The 6,040-nt window shown below is 47.3% G+C and overlaps 1 long non-coding RNA gene across 1 annotated transcript; it reads left to right on the top strand.

The window, feature by feature from the left end:
* Positions 1-280: 280 nt before the first annotated feature.
* Positions 281-4,238, top strand: LOC125925975 (uncharacterized). The gene is made up of 2 exons (XR_007458962.1): positions 281-537; positions 3,788-4,238. It is a non-coding gene; the product is annotated as an uncharacterized LOC125925975 (long non-coding RNA).
* The last annotated feature ends 1,802 nt before the right edge of the window (positions 4,239-6,040 follow it).

The raw sequence follows: 6,040 nt of genomic DNA, 5'->3' as shown, positions 1-6,040 counted from the left end.
AGATTGGCAGAATGTTCTTCAATCCAGAAAGCCCGCTTGGAAAGATTTTCATCTGGCCTAAATGAGAAATACTTCTCAGAGCTGTGTGGGCTTCTCCAAACATACCTAGAAACTAACAGATTTCATGCTCACTTCTATCACCCAGTAAGAAATCATGGGTCACCAAACCATAAATCGGCAGTTAATGGATTTTCGTCTACATGCTCTGGCCTTTAGTATCATCTTTAATTTGGTTTTAATTTGTGTTGATCTCCCCTTGCTTCTTTGATCTCCCAGCATCTTCAGATTAGAGGATGCTGCAGTGACCACCTCCCCCCAGTCCTAGACGATCTGGAGGGAAGGAAGGACACATGACTTTTCAAACACCATCTGCTACAAGTGGATGGCAGAGTCTACGAAGAAGAAACGATATGTGTTTAGAGGTGGGGGTGAGGAAGAAGCAGACTGAGAGCAGGCTGGATCTTCTTACGCCAACTCAACACAGGAGGAATCTGTCCCGTGATTCATGTGATGTCGGCCTCTAGAGAAGAACACTGGGTGAGTGGTTAGAAACATAAAAATCAGAGCTGGGGAAGCCTTCTGATTAAAATGGGCGGCCAGGTGACCTGAGTGTGGCATCAGCTGAAAAATTCATCTCCAGTCCCCGGCCTATTAAAGACCAAGGGTGGAAATTAACCTCACTTAGCACAATGATTAAGCTGCTGTCAATGGAGCCCTTTTCCACTAGTGCTAAAAACTTACTGATTTTTCTTTTCTTTAATTGGATTAAAATGAAGGAAACCCAAGACCTCGGGGGAAGGAAAGCTGAGCAGAAACCATACACTCTAGGGGCTCCGGGCTCCAACAATCATGCGGTTTCAGGTGTCAGAGGGCTGTGTGCGCCTTTGATGCCCAGGCTCAGCAAGCTGGGTACCTGAGTCTCAGTACTAGAAGCCAAACTCTGCTAGCCTGTGGTCCGAAATGGACTTGTTTCAAACCCTAGTGACCACCAGAACCAGAGAGAGAAGTTAGGGTGTCCTTCGGGACAGGTAGTTTCAGCCTATCGCTAAAAGACTTACGACATTAAGTCTTTAGACATTAGGTACCTCTGGCTAGCGATGAGCACCCAACCACATTTGTCTTCTCACTGGCTTCAGGCCTTCCCACATCTCTCTCGTTTCTGGAGAAGGCCTCTATTTTGCTTTCATTACCCTGTCTTGGGGTGAGAGTCCTGAAGAGGACCCCCTGTGCCAACACAAGCCTATATAGTATCTCTGAGTCAACCAGAAAAGGTGCCCATCTAGGTGGACATAGTCGCTTGTCCATACTGTTTATTGACCATGTTTGTGCAGAGAGAACAGTGGCCCTTCATGAGAGTGACGATGGGGGTAGGGGGGATCAGACACAACCCTGACGGAACACTCTTTGGTAAGCAGAAGGCAAGCTGGATTCCAGCCGTCCCTTCCTGCCTCAGTTGGGTGTCCTGGGGGAGGGAACAATCGGCATAACCCTAAGGGGCGGCCCTCATGACAACCCAGGAAGCAAGGGAACAGAATAGGATGCCTCAAGACAAGGCACCAGGGCTACAAGTGAAGGAGGAAGTGTCCTTTACTTTTTAAAAAAAAGTTTATTTATTTTGAGACAGAGAGGGAGAGAGCAAATGCTTCTCTCTGTCTCTCGCTCTGTCTCTCTCTGTCTCTGTCCATCTGTCTCTCAAATGGTGAATTTATTGCAGAATAGAAACTAATTGTTCTCCTCTTCCTAAGCATTTTTCCTTCCTGCATGTTGCCTCTTCTTTAATATCCTAAAAAAGCATTACCACGCGAGTAGGTTTCAGCCAGCATAATCGGGAGCCCTTTCTGGGGTTTGCCAGATGCTAATCCCATACTCGCGAGCACCAGTTAAAAATTTAAAGCTGTTGTTCATCTCCCTCAACCTCCACCCATCTGCACGCCTCCCTTCTTCTGTGGGAATACAAGTCTTAGTATGGAAACTGGATCTGGGGAGTCCCTCCTGAGCGTTCCTCAGTGCCTTTTTTGAGCTGACTTAGCCTGTGTCATCACCTGGGATGAGTTCTCTGTGTATTTCTTCTGTCCCTACCCACCTGAGGACACAGGCCAGTCAGGGCCCTTCTCCGGCACTGGCAACATCCCCTTAGCTAATGTGGATTCAACAAACTACAGTTTCTGGGCTGAGTCTGGGCTGCTGCCTGTTTATCTCTCTCTCTGTCTTTCTCTCTGCCCCTTTCCCCCACTCATGCACTCTCTCAATCTCTCTAAAATTAAAAAAAAAAATTGTATACAATTCAAATTTCACTGGCAGAGCAGAACAATCACAACAGCGATGTGATTATTTACAGCCCCAATTATTTACTCTCTGGCCTTTTCTGGCGAAAAGTTTGCCAACCCTGAGCCAACTAACTGAGCTCTGGGTCATGGAGGGAGAACCCTACCAGGCTCGTTTTCTAGGCTCGGTCGGCCCTCGGAAAGCAATAAACCAGGAATACGAATCCCACTGGAGCCTGGGGTAGAAGATCAGCCTGAAATGGGATAGGGATTTCTGCACATAAGTTCTAGAAATGCAGTGTTGGTGGGCACATGACAGATGCAACCCTCTCCCTCCCCAGTCCAGGGTCTTTAATTCATGGGACTGTGGTTGCACCCCATGTCTCCTCTGTAGGTCAGGTTGTCAAAGAGGCTTCTACGGCCAATGGCAATGCGGCGTGTCTGGATTAAGACTCTGTTAGTGATTAGTTCATTCCTGATTACTGTGAAATATTCAGGACCCATTTGCTCTTATAAGTCAAACAAAACCCACAAGGAAAACAGCTAATCATTACAAGAATACCATTTCCCTCCTTATGTCTGCCTCGTCCCTATCTAACTCCAAATGAGCCTTTGGTTGCTGAGTGCAATTCAATGACTGACTCCTGCGGGTCTCAATCTTGGCTATGGAGCATTTTTTGGGGGGGGGGGGGGGGGGGTGAGGGGTGGAGCTTTAAAAAAATACAGATGCCTAGGCCTCACTCATAAGAGATTCTGGTTCTGTGGTCCTCCGTGGAGACCGGTCGTTTGCATATTCGAAGACTGAGAACTGTTTTCCTTAGAGGTGTCAGAAAGGTCCAGAAGAAACATACCCTGCCCCTTTCGTTCCTCTATGCTCTGCTTCGGTTCTATTCCATTAGTGCATTGAGGGTGCCTTGAGAACTTACTAGAAGTCAGGCCCTGTGCTAGGTCACACGGGCACCAAGGTCAATAAGACACTGCTCCTGCCTCTTGAGAACCTATAGTCTGAGCAGGGGTGGGTGGGGCGGTGGGGGGTCAGGGCCCACCTGAACACTCGCCCGTTACGTGCTCTGTTGGGTCATGCTGCCAGTGCCATGAGAAGCCAAACTGGGGTTGCCCCAGGTGCTGTGACCCACGGCAGAGGGCCTGTGCCTACTTTTTAAACCCACATTCACCCAGATGGGCTCTCAACTGGTTGGGCTGCTCCGTCATGCTGCCCCTCTCCGGAGATCTGTCACCTCTCCTACGGCCGGGCTCACAGGGACGCCTGTAATTCTAGGGAAGAGGGATGGTTTAGGGAGACCGGCGAGCTCCCCCTCCAAACGGAAAGAGTCCCCTCTGCCTCACCCTGCCCCTCATGCAAGGGGCCGGAAGGGACGATGAGGTCTGCACGCAGCTGTCGATTCAGCTGATGATTCAGCTGATGATGGTGTGGTTTTCCATGGACGGGCGATATTGGCCCCATGGCGATCAGCTGGGGATGATACATACTTTCTTCTTTTCTTTTCTCTTTTTGTTATCAGTAAACGAAGCAGATCTGCTGCCAGGGTGACACAGAGAGGGACAAGATGTGGACTGACAAGGTGCCCGAATATATATTTTTCTGAACTATGATGAATTTTTTTTTTTTTCCGCGGAGCCAGTATTCTGACCACTGTCCCACGTTGACACTTTTATTATCTGTAGCTCAATTTCATGGAGCAGATTTGGTTTTCTTTTCCGATCGCAAGATTCTTTCAAAACAAATCAGCCTCACTCTCTGGTGGTAGCTTCGTTTTGTTCCTCTTCCTGGGAGGACGTTCCTTGAGGACAGAATTCATGTAGCTCTGTGTAGAATAAAATCATTCATTTTTTTTTTTCCCATGAAGCCTCTTTTTTCATTCCCCTTGCTTCCACAAATAACCCAGGCCTTCTTCTTTTTTTTTTATTATGAGAATAACAAAAGTAAATAAATAAAAGGTGATATTTATTGAACGCAACTCTGTAACAGGCACCTTCCGTTTGGCTCTCGACACATAATGGCTTTTGTTCATCACAGCAGCCCTATCAGGACAGTGCTCATATTATCCTCATCATACAAAGCAACAAAGGCAGACCCAGAGAGATCTAGGAAGTACCTTGCCCAAGATCATAAGTTCATAAATGGCAGACTCAGGATTCAAACTCGAGTCCTTCTGGCTCCCAAGCCTGCACTCCTAACCTCCTTCGGACACTAGTCCTCCAGAGATAACCTTAGCTTTACTCCTTGGACACTGAAAGCATCTAACACAAAAGGGGACAGAGGAGGAGTTGTGCCTATGGTCTCCTTACATTGTGCTTTTCCTCAGAATTTGTAACGGAGGGAATTGCGATTGGTCATGGGGACAAGGACACACCACACAGCTCAGGATGAAGCTACTGAGGCTCCCTCCCTGAAGACCCCGTGATGCCTCCAGCTTGGGTCTTATTTGGTGGGGGGAGGGGGGGCACGTGATAGCCCCACTGCCTGCAATCTGTCTAGTTAGGACGACAATGTGAATTTGATAAACTCTTCAACTGGCTTTATTGGCTATACATACTTGGCGATGGCTTATGGAGAGGAATAGGAAGCTTTTATCAACACAAAGACACTCAACCTCATTAGGTCTGTAGCTGTGATCAATTCATTATGTGCTCTCACCTGAAATTAAAAGCTGTGAGTTATCAAAGCAAGGGTGAGGACGAAGATATAGGATAGTACCTCTGAGATTCCATTAAATAGCCAAGAATATCCCATCAATTTCTCCAGGGAGGACTTCCTCTTTCCCCCCACTTCCCCCTCATGGCTTTGCTTACTCACATTCTAGCAAGTTACAGCCTGGACACTGCTTACCTGTCTCTGTCACACAAGCTTATTAAAGGTAGTGCTGAACTTCCAGGCACTCACTGCCCAATCATCTTCCGTGGAGCTCGGACAATGGTTAATCGCCGAGACAAGGGAAGGAAGAGGTGCCAAACCACCTACATGACCGACCTCAAATGGTACCTCCCTCCACCTAAGCCACTTAGCCTCATTTACTCCACGCATCCATTCATTTACCCACCAAACCTTTATTCAGTTCAACGTACACTGAACATCTCCTGTAGGCCGGGCTCTTCGCTAGGCATACAAAGTAGATAAGAAATGGTCCCTACGCTCAACATGCTCACAGTTGAGTGGAGTTGACAAGCAATCAAAAAACTGTTATAATTCAATGTGGTTAGGGCCATATAGAACACTCTGGGAGCTCCTGGCAGGAAGGTGAAGTGTCAGTAGGGCATCCTAGGTAGAAAGAATGAGCTGTGCAGGAGTGCCTGGGTGGCTCAGTTGGTTAAGCGTTCAACTTCTGTTCAGGTCGTGATCTCATGGTTCCTGAGTTCGAGCCCCATGGTGGGCTCTGTGCTGACAGCTTGGATCTTGGAGCCTGCTTTGGATTCTGTCTGTCTGTCTGTGTCTCTCTCTCCCTCTCCCCCACTTTCACTCTGTCTCTCTCAGCTTCTCTCAAAAATAAATAAACACTAAAGGAAAAATTTTAAAAAGAATTATCTGTGTAAAGACTTACAAAAATGAGAGAAAACAAACACAAAGGGGCAGAAAGTCCCTATTTTTTGCTATTTTAAACGCTCATTTTCTTCTAGTATCTGGCAGCCTAACACTTCTTTCCGAGGTCCTAGGGGCGAATTTTGATTTGTTTAAGTCAATCCCATTTTCCACTGCTAGTGATCAGTCAAGGAAGGTATGGGTAAGAGACGATGTCCTGGTCAATGATGAGAAGTCT

Source organism: Panthera uncia, chromosome F1 (genome assembly GCF_023721935.1).
Source record: "Panthera uncia isolate 11264 chromosome F1, Puncia_PCG_1.0, whole genome shotgun sequence".
NCBI classification, from domain to species: domain Eukaryota; kingdom Metazoa; phylum Chordata; class Mammalia; order Carnivora; family Felidae; genus Panthera; species Panthera uncia.
This window is presented reverse-complemented; position numbering and strand designations above follow the sequence as displayed.